This window comes from Salmo trutta, chromosome 39 (assembly GCF_901001165.1).
Source record: "Salmo trutta chromosome 39, fSalTru1.1, whole genome shotgun sequence".
In the NCBI taxonomy this organism is placed as follows: domain Eukaryota; kingdom Metazoa; phylum Chordata; class Actinopteri; order Salmoniformes; family Salmonidae; genus Salmo; species Salmo trutta.
Window position 1 is genome coordinate 6,168,462 of NC_042995.1, and position 14,672 is coordinate 6,183,133.

General features: G+C 47.3%; 1 long non-coding RNA gene across 2 annotated transcripts; it reads right to left on the reverse strand.

The window, feature by feature from the left end:
• Nucleotides 1-1,235: 1,235 nt before the first annotated feature.
• Nucleotides 1,236-12,400, reverse strand: LOC115179754 (uncharacterized). 2 transcript variants are annotated; one of them, XR_003872990.1, is made up of 5 exons: nucleotides 12,372-12,400; nucleotides 8,331-8,511; nucleotides 8,138-8,239; nucleotides 7,928-8,040; nucleotides 1,236-1,505 (listed from the first exon to the last, which is right to left on the reverse strand). It is a non-coding gene; the product is annotated as an uncharacterized LOC115179754 (long non-coding RNA). The 2 variants fall into 2 exon arrangements; XR_003872989.1 differs by having other exon boundaries at nucleotides 8,138-8,511.
• Nucleotides 12,401-14,672: the final 2,272 nt, after the last annotated feature.

Sequence of the window (14,672 nt, forward strand, 5' to 3'; positions counted from 1 at the left end):
ACAGAGTATGTTCTCCAACCCTTACCACTCAGCCCCTACCCAGATGCGCCATCGCAATCTTCGCTCTCTCTATCTCACTACTCTCTCCTCTTCTATCCTATCATCTCTCCCTTCTGCTAAATCCTTCTCCCTCCTCCCTCCTGATTCTGCCTCTTCGACCCCACTCTCCTCCCTTTCCGCATCCTATGACTCACACTGTCCCCTTTCCTCCCCCCTCCTCCTGCTCCGTGGCTGAGTGACTCATTGCAAGCTTACAGAACAGGACTGCAGTCAGCTTAGCAAAAATGTAGGAAAACTAAACTTCCGGAGGACCTATCATCCTTTCACTCCCTCTGCTCTACCTTCTCTTCCTCTGTATCCACTGCTAAAGCCACTTTCTACCACTATAAATTTCAAGCTTCTGCCTCTAACCCTCGGAAACAATTTTTCACCTTCCCTCCCTCCCTCCCTCCCTCCCTACGGACGACTTTGTCAACCACTTTGAAAAAAAGGTTGACGACATCCGCTACTCATTCACTCAGGCTATTGGTCTCACTCACACAGAACTACCCTATGCCTTGACCTCTTTCTCCCCTCTCTCTCCAGATGACATCCTGCGACTTGTGAGTTCTGGCTGCCTGAACCTGCCCGCTCGACCCCATCCCCTTCTTCAGACCATCTCTGGAGACCTTCTCCCATTCCTCACTTCCCTCATCAACTCATCCCTGACCACTGGCTGCGTCCCCTCTGACTGCAAAATGGCCTGAGTTGCTGACCTCAAGAAACCAGCACTCAACTCATCTGACGTCAAAAACTATAGACCTGTATCTCTTCTTTCTTTTCTTTCCATAACACTTGAGCGTGCGGTCTCTGATCAAGTTTCTTGTTATCTCTCTCAGAATGATCTTCTTGACCCTAACCAGTCAGGCTTCAAGACGGGTCACTTAACCGAGACTGCGCTTCTCTGTGTCATGGAGGCTCTCCGCACTGCCAAAGCTGACTCTCTCTCCGCTGCCTTCGACACCGTGAACCATCAGATCCTCCTCTCCACCCTCTCAGGGCTGGGTATCTCAGGCTTCGCACACCCTTCGATTGCATCCTACCTGGCAGGCCGCTCTTACCAAGTGACGTGGAGAGGATCTGTGTCTGCACCACGTACTCTCACTAGTGGTGTCCCCCAGGGCTCAGTTCTAGGCCCTCTCCTCTTCTCTCTATTGTCGTGGAAATTCTAACCAGAAAGGAAGACAGACTGTAGATTCCTCAAAACAACTTATTTTATTATAAGATTTGCAATAATGGAGCAGGTGCAACAGTCAAGAGCCCAACAAACAACAGTTGGTTCTCAGCTTTTATAGGAAAATACAACCACTTTTGTCTATGTGGCATTTTAGCAGGGGTGTGAGATCATGGTGGGAGCATAGCGTACAAACAAGTGATAATGCCAGTTTTGTTACTCCTTTCTGCTGATAGAATCGTCGCTGCTGCTCAAGCTAGCCTCTCTCTTCATATCTCCACACAGCTGCGCCCTTGAAAGATAAGAAAATAACATTATGGACCAAAAAACAGGTCACTCTCAGACAGCCCTTTTGTCTTTGGCCACGTGACTAAGTTACTCAGAAACAAGAGAGGAAAAACACTGGCTTCTTCTTAGATGATAGAAACAGACAGTGGAAATGTACAGGTTTAAGGCGTATACATATGATGTGCATAACAGAGTTTGTCATTTTGTCACTATACTACACACCAAGTCACTCGGCTCCATCATATCCTCACATGGTCTCTCCTATCATTGTTATGCGGATGACACTCAACTACTCTTCTCCTTCCCCCCTTCTGACACCCAGGTGGCGACACGCATCTCTGCGTGCCTGGCAGATATCTCAACATGGATGTCGGCCCACCACCTCAATCTCAACAAAGACGGAACTGCTCTTCCTCCCGGGGAAGGCCTGCCCGCTCAAAGACCTCTCCATCACAGTTGACAACTCCACAGTGTCGCCCTCCCAGACTGCGGTGGCGGTCTGCACTCCTTTTCTGCCTAGCACTGGCCTCCTTCAGTGAGTCCTGTACTGCTTTCCAGGTCTCCTTGGAGTGCTGAACCCAGTCCTCCACCGCAGGAGCCTCGGTCTGGCTCTGGTGCCATGGGGCCAGGACCGGCTCGTACCCTAACACACACTGGAAGGGTGACATGTTAGTAGAGGAGTGGCGAAGTGAGTTCTGGGCTAACTCTGCCCAGGGAATATACCTCGCCCACTCCCCTGGCCGGTCCCGGCAATACAACCTCAGGAACCTGCCCACCTCCTGGTTCACCCTCTCCGCCTGCCCATTGCTCTCGGGGGGATAACCGGAGGTTAAACTGACCGAGACCCCCAGCCGCTCCATAAACGCCTTCCAGACCCTGGATGTGAACTGGGAACCCCGATCAGAGACAATATCCTCCGGCACCCCGTAGTGCCGGAAGACGTGGGTAAATAGGGCCTCCGCAGTCTGCAGGGCCGTAGTGAGACCGGGCAAGGGGAGGAGACGGCAGGACTTAGAAAACCCATCCACAACCACCAGAATCGCAGTGTTCCCCTGAGAGGGGGGAAGATCTGTCAGGAAGTCGATAGACAGGTGCGACCATGGCCGTTGCGGAACGGGGAGGGGCTGTAACTTCCCTCTCGGTAAATGCCTAGGAGCCTTACTCTGGGCACACACCGAACAGGAAGAGACATATGACCTCACGTCCTTAGCCAAGGTGGGCCACCAATACTTCCCCCTTAGACTCCGCACTGTCCTCTCTACACCAGGATGACCCGCCGCAGGTAGCGTGTGCGCCCACCGAATCAACCGATTGCGAACATCGAGCGGCACATACATGTGCCCCACGGGCACCTGCGCAGGCGCAGGTTCCAACACCAGTGCCCGCTCGATGTCCGCGTCCACCTCCCACACCACTGGTGCCATCAGCCTAGACGCTGGAATGATGGGAGTTGGATCGATGGGTCGGTCATCCGTGTCATACAGACGGGACAGCGCGTCGGCTTTAGTATTGAGGAAACCCGGTCTATATGAGATGGTAAACCTAAACCGGGCGAAGAACATGGCCCACCTTGCCTGACGTGGATTCAGTCTCCTCGCTGCCCGGATGTACTCCAGGTTTCGGTGGTCGGTCCAGATGAGAAAGGGGTGCTTAGCCCCCTCAAGCCAGTGTTGCCACACCCTCAAGGCTTTGACTACCGCTAGCAACTCCCTGTCCCCCACATCGTAATTACGCTCCGCCGAACTGAGCTTCCCTGAGAAGAAAGCGCAGGGGCGGAGTTTCGGTGGAGCACCCGAGCGCTGTGATAGCACGGCACCCACCCCAGCCTCGGATGCGTCCACCTCTACTACGAACGCTAAAGACGGGTCCGGGTGCGTCAACACGGGCGTGTCGGTGAACAGTGTCTTCAACTTCTTGAAGGCTCCGTCCGCCTCCGTCGACCATCTCAAACGCGCCGGCCCCCGCTTCAGCAGTGAGGTAATGGGAGCCGCTACCTGGCCAAACCCCCGGATAAACCTCCGGTAGTAGTTGGCAAAGCCCAAGAACCGCTGCACTTCCTTCACCGTGGTTGGAGTCGGCCAATTACGCAGGGCCTTAACGCGGTCACACTCCATCACCACCCCCGTGGTGGAAATGCGATAACCCAGAAAGGAGACGGCTCGTTTGAAAAACTCACACTTCTCAGCCTTAACGTATAGGTCATGCTCCAGCAGTCTACCAAGCACCTTTCGCACCAGGGACACATGCGCGGAGCGGGTGACGGAATATATCAGAATGTCATCGATATAGATAATCACGCCCTGCCCGTGCAGGTCCCTGAGAATCTCGTCAACAAAGGATTGAAAGACGGCTGGAGCATTTTTCAACCCATACGGCATGACGAGGTACTCATAATGGCCTGATGTGGTACTAAAGGCGGTTTTCCACTCATCTCCCTTCTTGATACGCACCAGGTTATACGCGCTCCTGAGATCCAATTTTGTGAAGAACTGTGCTCCGTGAAATGATTCCACCGCCGTAGCGATAAGAGGTAGTGGGTAACTAAACCCCACCGTGATCGCGTTTAGACCTCTATAATCAATGCACGGACGCAGACCTCCCTCCTTTTTCTTCACAAAAAAGAAACTTGAGGAAGCGGGTGAGATGGAGGGCCGAATGTACCCCTGTCCCAAGGATTCCGTGACGTATGTCTCCATAGCCGCCGTCTCCTCTTGTGACAAGGGGTACACGTGACTCCTGGGAAGCGCAGCGTTTACCTGGAGATCTATCGCACAATCCCCTTGTCGATGAGGTGGTAATTTAGTCGCTCTCTTTTTACAAAAAGCGATCGCCAAATCGGCGTATTCAGGGGGAATGCGCACGGTGGACACCTGGTCTAGACTCTCCACCGACGTGGCACCTATGGAAACTCCTAGACACCTCCCTGAACACTCCTCCAACCACCCCTGGAGAACCCCCTGTTTCCATGAAATGAGGGGATTGTGACCAGCCAGCCAGGGGACCCCCAGCACCACCGGAAACGCAGGTGAATCAATAAGAAAAAAGTTAATGCTTTCCTTATGATTCCCCAGCGTTACCATGTCCAGCGGCACCGTAGACTCCCTGACTAGCCCTGACCCTAATGGTCGGCTATCTAAGGAGTGCACGGGGAAGGGGGAATCTATCGGCACCCGTGGAATGCCCAGCTTAATGGCAAGTCCACGGTCCATAAAGTTCCCAGCTGCGCCTGAATCGACTAGCGCCCTATGCTGGGAAGAGGGAAAAAATTTAGAAAATGAAACAGGCAAAAACACATGACCAACAGGGGGTTCTGGGCGAGTCTGGTGCTGACTCACCTGAGGTGACCGAGAAGTGTTCTGCCTGCCTTCTCGACTCCCAGACTGGCTCCTCCAGCCGTGTGTCCTCTCCGACCACAGCTGGTGCAGGAGGAGCCACCTCCTCCGGTGCCCCTTGGCACGGCCCCCCCTAACTCCATAGGGGTAGGGGCGGGGGTGCACGGGGGTGGAACGGGCAGGACCCTCTCCGAACGCCCGCGGGCAGCCAGCAAATTGTCCAACCGTATGGACATATCAATGAGTTCGTCCAGGGATAGATTGGTGTCCCTACAGGCCAGCTCCCTGCGGACGTCCGCCCGGAGACTACACCGGTAGTGGTCTATGAGGGCCCTGTCATTCCACCCCGCTCCAGCAGCCAAGGTCCTAAACTCCAGCGCGAAGTCTTGAGCGCTCCTCGTCTCCTGCCTGAGGTGGAACAGCCGTTCACCCGCCGCTCTACCTTCGGGGGGGTGGTCGAAAACAGCCCGAAAGCGGCGGGTGAACTCTGGGTAGTGGTCCCTCGCCGAGTCCGGAGCGTTCCAGACCGCATTAGCCCACTCCAGAGCTCGGCCCGTCAGGCAGGAAACGAGGGCACTCACGCTCTCCTCTCCTGTAGGAGCAGGTCTGACGGTGGCCAGGTACAACTCTAACTGGAGAAGAAACCCCTTGCACCCAGCCGCCGTCCCATCGTACTCCCTCTGGAGTGCCAGGCGAAGCGCACCAGAGCCAGACGTCGTAGGAGGAGGAGATGGTTGTATCGGGGGGGTGTAGGTGGAGAGAGGATACCACTCCTCTCCCATCGGTCCATCCTCTCCATCATCTGGTCCATGGCGGATCCGATGCGATGCAGGACCGATGTATTATGCAGGACACGTTCCTCCATCGAGGGTAGTGGAGTGCCCGCTGCTCCCGCTGATTCCATGCTCTTTGTGGTGCGGGATTCTGTAACGGCTTGTCTGTGGTGTGGCGGAAAGAAGCGCAGGAAGCAGCGAACACTGTGTGGTAATTTTAATAAACCACATGTACAAAATAAAAGGTCTCCCAACAACAGGGAAAATACAATCGACAAGCACAGTCGAACAAAACGCAGTCGACACACAGAAGGACAATCCCGCACAATAGGGAGCGGGCCAGCTGAACTAAATAGCCCTCTTAATTGACTAACTCAGGGCAGGTGAGAAAACATAAAAAAAGGGAAAAACAAAAAGGGAATCGGTGGTAACTAATAGGCCGGTGACGACGACCGCCGAGCGCCACCCGAGCAGGAGGGGGCGCCACCGTCGGTAGGAATCGTGACAGTAATGTAAGTGTCCAAGGTCCTGGCCGGGCACAGCACACAGTTGGGGAATAACACCCATCTCACCCGCAGCCACGGAGGGGCATACAGTGCATTTGGAAAGTATTCAGTCCCCTTCACTTTCTCCATATATTGACATGTTACAGATTTACTCTAAAATGTATTCAATAAAAATGTTCCTCCTCAATCTAAACACAATACCTGATAATGACAACGCAAAAACAGATTTTTAGACACTTTTGCAAATTTATAAAAAAATAAAAGAAATACCTTATTTACATAAGTATTCAGACCCTTTGCTATGAGACTCAAAATTGAGCTCAGGTGCATCTTGTTTCCATTGATCATCCTTGAGATGTTTCTACAACTTGATTGGAGTCCACCTGTGGTAAATTCAATTGATTGGACATGATATGGAAAGGCACACACCTGTCTATATAAGGTCCCACAGTTGACAGTGCATTTCAGAGGGAAAACCAAGCCGTGAGGTTGAAGGAATTGTCCGTAGAGCTCCGAGACAGGTTTAAGTCGAGGCACAGATCTGGGGAAGGGTGCCAAAAACTTTCTGCAGCCTTGAAGGTCCCCAAGAACACAGTGGCCTCCATCATTCTTAAATGGAATAAGTTTGAAACCACCAAGACTCTTCCTAGAGCTGGCCGCCCGGCCAAACTGAGAAAACGGGGGAGAAGGGCCTTGGTCAGGGAGGTGACCAAGAAGCCAATGGTCACTCTGACAGAGCTCCAGAGTTCCTCTGTGGAGAAGGCTAAATCTTCAGGAAGGACAACCATCTCTGCAGCACTCCACCAATCATGCCTTTATGTGGCCAGACCGAAGCCACTTCTCAGTAAAAGGCACATGACAGCCCTCTTGGAGTTTGCCAAAAGGCACCTAAAGACTCTCAGACCATGAGAAACAAGATTCTCTGGTCTGATGAAACTAAGATTGAACTCTTTGGCCTGAATGCCAAGCATCACATCTGGAGGAAACCTGGCACCATCCCTACGGTGAAACATGGTGGTGGCAGCATCATACTGTGGGGATATTTTTCAGTGGCAGGGACTGGGAGACAAGTCAGGATCGAAGGGACGAAGCAAAGTACAGAGAGATCCTTGATGAAAACCTGCTCCAGAATGCTCAGGACCTCAGACTGGGGTGAAGGTTCACCTTCCAACAGGACAACGACCCTGAGCACACAGCCAAGACAAAGCAGGAGTGGCTTCGGGACAAGTCTCTGAATGTCCTTGAGTGGCCCAGCCAGAGCCCGGACTTGAACCTGATCGAACATCTCTGGAGAGACCTGAAAATAGCTGTGCCGCAACGCTCCCCATCTAACCTGACAGAGTTTGAGAAGATCTGCAGAGAAGAATGGGAGAAACTCCCTAAATACAGGTGTGCCAAGCTTCATACCCAATATAATTCGAGGCTGTAATCGCTGCCAAAGGTGCTTCAGCAAAGTACTGAATAATGGGTCTGAATACTTATGTAAATGTGATATTTCAAAATGTTATACAAACCTGTTTTTGCTTTGTCATTATGGGCTATTGTGTGTAGATAGAGGGGGAAAAAAACTTTCATCCATTTTAGAATATGGCTGTAACGTAACAAAAAGTGAAGGGGTCTGAATACTTTCCGAATGCACTGTACAAGCTTTGCTCAAAGCAGCCAACTAAAGTAACGTAGTTAACAGAAGTTCAATCACAAAGGCTGGTCTGAGTGCATTTCCTGTTTCATTCAGTAGTGCAGCACAATTCACAGTTGCATTTCATCATGGGCACAGTGGGAATTTATATCTGTGATGTTTAAATGATGTCTTACCCCCAGAGTGAGAGAGTACATAACTTCCAGCAGATCTCCTTGCTGAGGGTGGCGTTGATCATGCACTGCTTCTCGTGGGGCGAGCCTGATGTTCCGCATGTCACGTCTCATGTCTTTAACATGGGGAAAAGGGGACACAAAGTCAAAATTGATGCATCTACAAATTCCCTGTTTTACACAATATTGTATCATATTTGATGAGTTACTGACCTGTCGGTCTACAGGCTTGTTCTGCTGTAGTCTCCACAACCGGATGACACTGGCGCGGGATGTCCATGCACTGGATGGACTGACGGATGCACTCCTGTTGCACTGGAAAACAAAGAGACATGGTCAGTGGTAGGTATTTTGCAATGCTGTATCACCATCTTTATCTGGACAGAAAACAAATTGTTTCTCATACTCAACACCCAATCCTCATGCCTTATTGTTTGTTCTTGTTCCCCAATCAACAGTCTGGATCTTCATCTTCTGCCATGGTGGATGAGCTACCTTTTCTGGTAAATACAGAGCCTTTTCTCTTTCCCATCGGAAAATGGCAGCTACAGACCCAAGTGTTGTCACTGGGTTTCCGGTCCATCCATCTGAAAGACAGCAAAAGTTACTTTTACCAGCTAGCTAAATTGATTACTGAAATGATAACATCTACATTAAAATACCATAACCCACAGACTTGACTATAGTAACAGTAAAATAGACTGGGCTTTGGTCTATCTGCACATCTAAAATCCTAATATGTGGATGGGACATTTCTGCTGAGATGAAGGAATTATCTGGAATGCTCAACTAGATGATCAGGACAGTCTAGGTTACTATTTGCCAGAAGAGGTGAAGTATTGTAATGAGCTATACAACTACTTCTGATTCTAATTCTCAAGAGGAAAGTTAAAACCTTCAGCCATAAGGTCACTGAGGAGGACCAACAGTGATAGGGGGATTGTCTGAAAGGTACTGACATGCAGGGATATAACATAAGGATTTTGGGCACTGGCCAGCAGACCAAGATTTCTACATTCAGGTCCTAAATCTGTGGCATGTGATGTTTATAAAGAAACATTTTCAATTAAGAGGTCACAACATTCATTATGCTATTATATGCTCGTTTTTTACTTGTAAGGAAGGTAATGTGCATTGTACACGTAACTACAGTCGGTGGTTATCTATACTGAAAGAAATCTAAATGCAACATGTAAAGTGTTGGTCCCATGTTTCATGAGCTGAAATTAAAGATCCTTGAAAGGTTATTTACCTCAAATGATGTGCACAAATTTGTTTACATCCCTGTTCGTGGGCATTTCTCCTTTGCCAAGATAATCCATCTACCTGACAGGTGTGGCATATAAAGAAGCTGATTAAACAGCATGATCATTACACAGGTGCACCTTGTGCTGGAGAAAATAAAAGGCCACTAAAATGTGCAGTTTGTCACACAACGCCACATGTTGGTGCTGACATCTTCAGGACAGGAATACCGGTTTACTTAACGGAGGAATAAACACACATGTTCATCATTGGTGTTTTAACCAGAACGGGGGAAAATGCACTTTATTTATTTTTGCACATGCGCAGTCATACATCTCTCATATGGCATGACTGTACCAGTGTAAGAACACAACTCAACAACATATTAGTCCACATGCCAACACCCCCACTTGCTCTTATACTGTACAAGTCGTATTCAACCTAACTTTATCAACACATTTAGCTTACAGTTATTCATCTCACAAATGTCAGTTTATATTCCAAACATGTAACCCAAGAATTTTTCATTTTTGAACTTCGTTACAGGTTTAGTCAAAACATCTGCAGCCATGTCTGCCGTTGGACAATATTCAATACTTATTTTACCATCACTGAGTGCAGATCGAATGAAATGATATCTGATGTCGACATGTTTACATCTCTGACGACACACTGGGTTCTTTGACAGAGCAATTGCACCTTGGTTATCTTCAAAGATTGTTACTGGTGTATATTGGCACTCACTATCCATCTCGCCCAATAACTGTACAAGGTACAAACTTTCTTGTGTAGTAGCAGCCAGTGCCATGTACTCTGCTTCACATGTAGATAAAGCTACTGTTGGCTGCTTCTTAGACCTCCATGAAATGACAGGTCCACATTTAGTTAAACTAAAACAATACCCTGTTATGCTTCGTCTGTCACTTTGATCTGCTGCCCAATCAGCATCACTATATGCTACGAGGTTGAGTTTTTCCACCCCCTTTTTGTAACACAACTCCTGATTCATTGTTCCCTTCAAGTACCTCAACACATGTTTAGCTGTTAACCAGTGTTGCTCTTTTGGTTCTGATAGGTATTGTGACAGCTTGCTGACAATCCAACTGATATCCGGTCTTGTACATGTCATCACATATATCAAGCTGCCTATTACTTCACCATACCTTTTTGAATCAATAAGTTCACCATCACCATCAAAGTTTAGTTTTTGTTCACATGGTGTTGACCTTGTTTTACAGTCTGACATACCAAACCTTTCCAGTATCTTGGTTATGTACCTTGTTTGGTTCATCGTTATTTTCCCTTCACTTTGTGTAAAATCAATGCCTAGGAAATGTCCAAGCCTCCCAAGATCTTTCATCTTAAATTTTTCACTTAACATTTCTTTTACACTTGTGAGTGAGTCACTGTCACTAGCAGCGATAATTAGATCATCGACCCAAATTATCAAAATGATCCTTTCTGTTGCAGTTTGTTTGTTATAAACACAGTGATCAGCTGGGTTCTGTGTAAAACCATTTTCACTAAGGTGATCATGCAACATTTTGTTCCAGTTCCTTCCTGACTGTTTCAGGCCGTACAGTGACTTGTTCAGTTTGCAGACTAGTTGCTCACCTGTATCTGACCTGACTTCAAAACCCTCTGGTTGCTCCATGTACACTTCACAGTCAATAGGAGCATGTAGATATGCTGTTTTGACATCCATCTGATGTAACTCTAAGTCATACTGAGCTGCTAGCTGCATCAAACAGCATACTGATGTCATATTTGCAGTTGGAGAAAAAGTCTCCTTATAGTCTATTCCTGCCACTTGACTATACCCCTTTGCAACATATCTTGCCTTGTATGTCTCAGTCTCATCTGAATTGTTTTTGACCGCATAGACCCACCTGCCCCCCACTGCATTTTTACCCTCTGGCAGTGTGGTTAATGTGAATGTATCATTTTCCCTAAGGGAATCCATCTCCTCCTTCATAGCAGTAGACCAAATCTCTGATTTTGGTGAAATCATTGCTTCTTTGAAGGTTTGTGGTGCATTGCACATTACTCTGTAGCAGTAGTCAACACTAGGTGGTATCTGGTCATCACATTTCACTTTACACTCATAGTCTTTTAAGTACTGGGGTTTCATCCTCGCTCTGTCTGGATAGCATGGACTCTGACCATCTGAAGTCTCAATTTGCACATCTTGTGTCTCTTCTGAGTTTTGATCTGCCATCTTGGCTTTCGGCATTCGGTTTTCAAATCTCTCCCCATGAAGATCATCACTGATTTCCAAATCTGTCTGAGTTTGGTGTTCGACTACACCTTTTGTAACACACTTGACTAATCTGTTTTTAAGAACTTTCCCAGTGTCTGGGTAGTAGACTAGGTATGCTGGACTATTTTTATCATACCCGACAAAAATACCCTTTTCACATCTTGAGTCTAACTTTTTCTTGTTCTGTCTATATGCATAGCAAACAGATCCAAATTCTTTCATCTTTGAAAGATCAGGCTTTCTCCCAGTAAACATGTAGTGTGGAGTCTGTCCTACACGCTTATTGTAACACCTATTGCGAATTACTGCAGCAGTCATTACAGCATATGTCCACAAGTTCTTTGGTAGGTTGCTTTCAAGTAGCATGCATCTTGCCATTTCGAACAGTGTTCTCCAATTTCTCTCAGCCGTCCCATTTTGATGGGGTGAGTAAGGGGCTGAAGTTTCATGTCTTATGGCATTCTTACTGAGCAGTGACTGGAACTCTTTGGCTGTGAATTCTGTGCCATTATCTGACCTGACACACTTTATTTTCCCATAAGGGGCCACATCAGCAATAAACTTCTCAGTAGCTTTTACAGTATCACTCTTTGCTTTTAGGAAATACACAAAAACTGCCCCTGAATAATCATCCGTAAATGCTAGAGTATATCTGAACCCATCTTTCGCCTCTGGCTCAATAGGGCCAGCCAAATCAGTGTGCACAAGCTCAAGAGCCGCTTTTGCTTTTTCATCAGGCTCTCTGTTTCTGCTCTGAACAAATTTCCCCTGAGTGCAGATTTCACAGTTGAGGGTAGATTTGTCAATCTTACCTGTGATTTTCATTCCCTCTGTCACATTTTCTAACTTTGACACATCCTCAAAATTACAGTGGCCAAGAATTTTGTGCCATGTGTGAATATCATAGCACCCATGACATCCATCATCATATTCATCACTTACAGTGTTAAGATAGTAAAGTCTATCGTACTCCTCGATGTCAAAAGTGGTACCGTTCTTGTGGATGAGCTTGTTACACCCCTGTCGAAATTTGACTGAAGCTCCGTTGGCTGTCGCTGCTTTAACAGAGAAAATGTCCTGTGGAAACGACAGCACGTACAGCGCCTTCGTCAGCGTTGTTTTTACCCGACGACCCGTGTTGTCTCTCAGGTAAACCTCCGCTGCACCTCTCCTCTCCGCGACACCATTCGTTCTTGTTCCGTCAGCCAGCTCCACGGAATGTTTTTCCGGTTTGAAAGTCTCGTCAAACTCCTTAAACTTCCCGATGTCCGTGACTATATGTGACGTTGCTCCCGTATCAACCATCAGTCCACTAACCTGACAGTCACTTATTCTGAATGCAAATGTGTGGCTTTCAGCATCTGTTGCTTGTTTCACATTGTCTCTTCTTTTTCGTCTGCAATTTGCGTCAATATGAGTGGAGCTCTTGCAAAAACTACACCACTTTCTCCGTTCTTTGCGCTCTCCAGTAACGGTACATTCCCGGGCCTTGTGCCCTTTCTGGCCACAGTTGAAGCCGGTTATCTCGGTCCCTTTATCTCTCCCTCTTGGCCAGCTAACTTTAATGTTACTTGCCTTCATCACGTTGTCGTCAGTGGAAATGGCGCTAAACTTCTCGGTGCTTTCATAGCTCCTCAACTTGGTTTTGAACTCGCCAAAAGTTGTCAGCTCGTCACTCTGCGTTATGTGGATGGCAAACGGCTTAAATGATTCGGGCAAACCTTTCAGAATCATTGCAATCAACAGCCCGTCACTTAAAGTCTCTTCAGCATTTCTCAGTGCTGTAATAGCCGTCTCAGCACGAATGATATAGTCCGTAACACTTTCGTCAGCGGCTTTCTGAAGAGAAGTTAGTTCAGTGTAGAGGCTAATCACACGTGGCTTCCCTTTACCTGCATAATGTTCCCTCAATATCTTCAACGCTTTTCTCCCATCATCTGCTGCTTCTCTCATTATCAGGGAAAGGCTTTTATCATCCAAAACCTGTATCAATTCGGCGTAGGCTTCTTCATTTTTCTCTCTGTCTTCTTCATCCACGCTCAATATGGCGGCCTTTAGCCCAAGCAAACGCAAGTGCCCCAAAAACTTTGTCTCCCGTAACTCGTAGTTTTTTTCATCTCCGTCGAAATATAATCTATTCCATCGGCTTCCATGTTCCCTCCTGGGCCCATAACCTGTTGGTGCTGACATCTTCAGGACAGGAATACCGGTTTACTTAACGGAGGAATAAACACACATGTTCATCATTGGTGTTTTAACCAGAACGGGAAAATGCACTTTATTTATTTTCGCACATGCGCAGTCATACATCTCTCATATGGCATGACTGTACCAGTGTAAGAACACAACTCAACAACATATTAGTCCACACCACAGATGTCTCAAGTTGAGAGAGCGTGCAATTGGCATGCTGACTACAGGAATGTCCACCAGAGGTGTTGCCAGAGAATTCAATGTTAATTTCTCTACCATAAGCCGACTCCAACGTCTATTTAGAGAATTTGGCAGTACATCCAACCAGCCTCACAGCCGCAGAACATGTGTAACCACGCCAGCCAAGGACATCCACATCCAGCTTCTTCACCTGTGGGATCATCTGAGACCTGCCACCTGGACAGCTGATGAACCCGAGGAGTATTTCTGTCTGTAATAAAGCCCTTTTGTGGGGAAAAACTCATTCTGATTTGCTGGGCCTGGTGATGTCAAGAGTGTGCAAAGCTGTCATCAAGGCAAAGTGTGGCTACTTTGAATAATCTCAAATATAAAATATATTTTGATTTGTTTAAAATCTTTTTGGTTACTACATGATTCCATATGTGTTATTTCATAATTTTGATGTCTTCACTATTATTTCTACAATGTGGAAAATAGTACAAATAAAGAAAAACCCTTGAATGAGTAGGTGTGTCCAAACTTTTGACTGGTTCTATATATATACATATATATATATATTCACCTGAATTTACTCCACAAAAATGAAACACTAATTAGCTACTAATGTGGCTTTCATAAAGAACTACAAATCCCTATGGGAAAAATGAATGGTGGAAAAACGACTAGAACCATTTCCCTGTTTCACCACTAGATTTTATGGGTATTAAGATACCTCCACTGTGGGGCTCTATTGCAACTTTAATTAGAAGGCACTAACAGACAAGGCAAAGGCATGAATAAAACGGCGTCTTGGGACCCACATTGAAACTGAGGGCAAAACTCTGCTTTGTCCAGGTTATGGGTTGAATC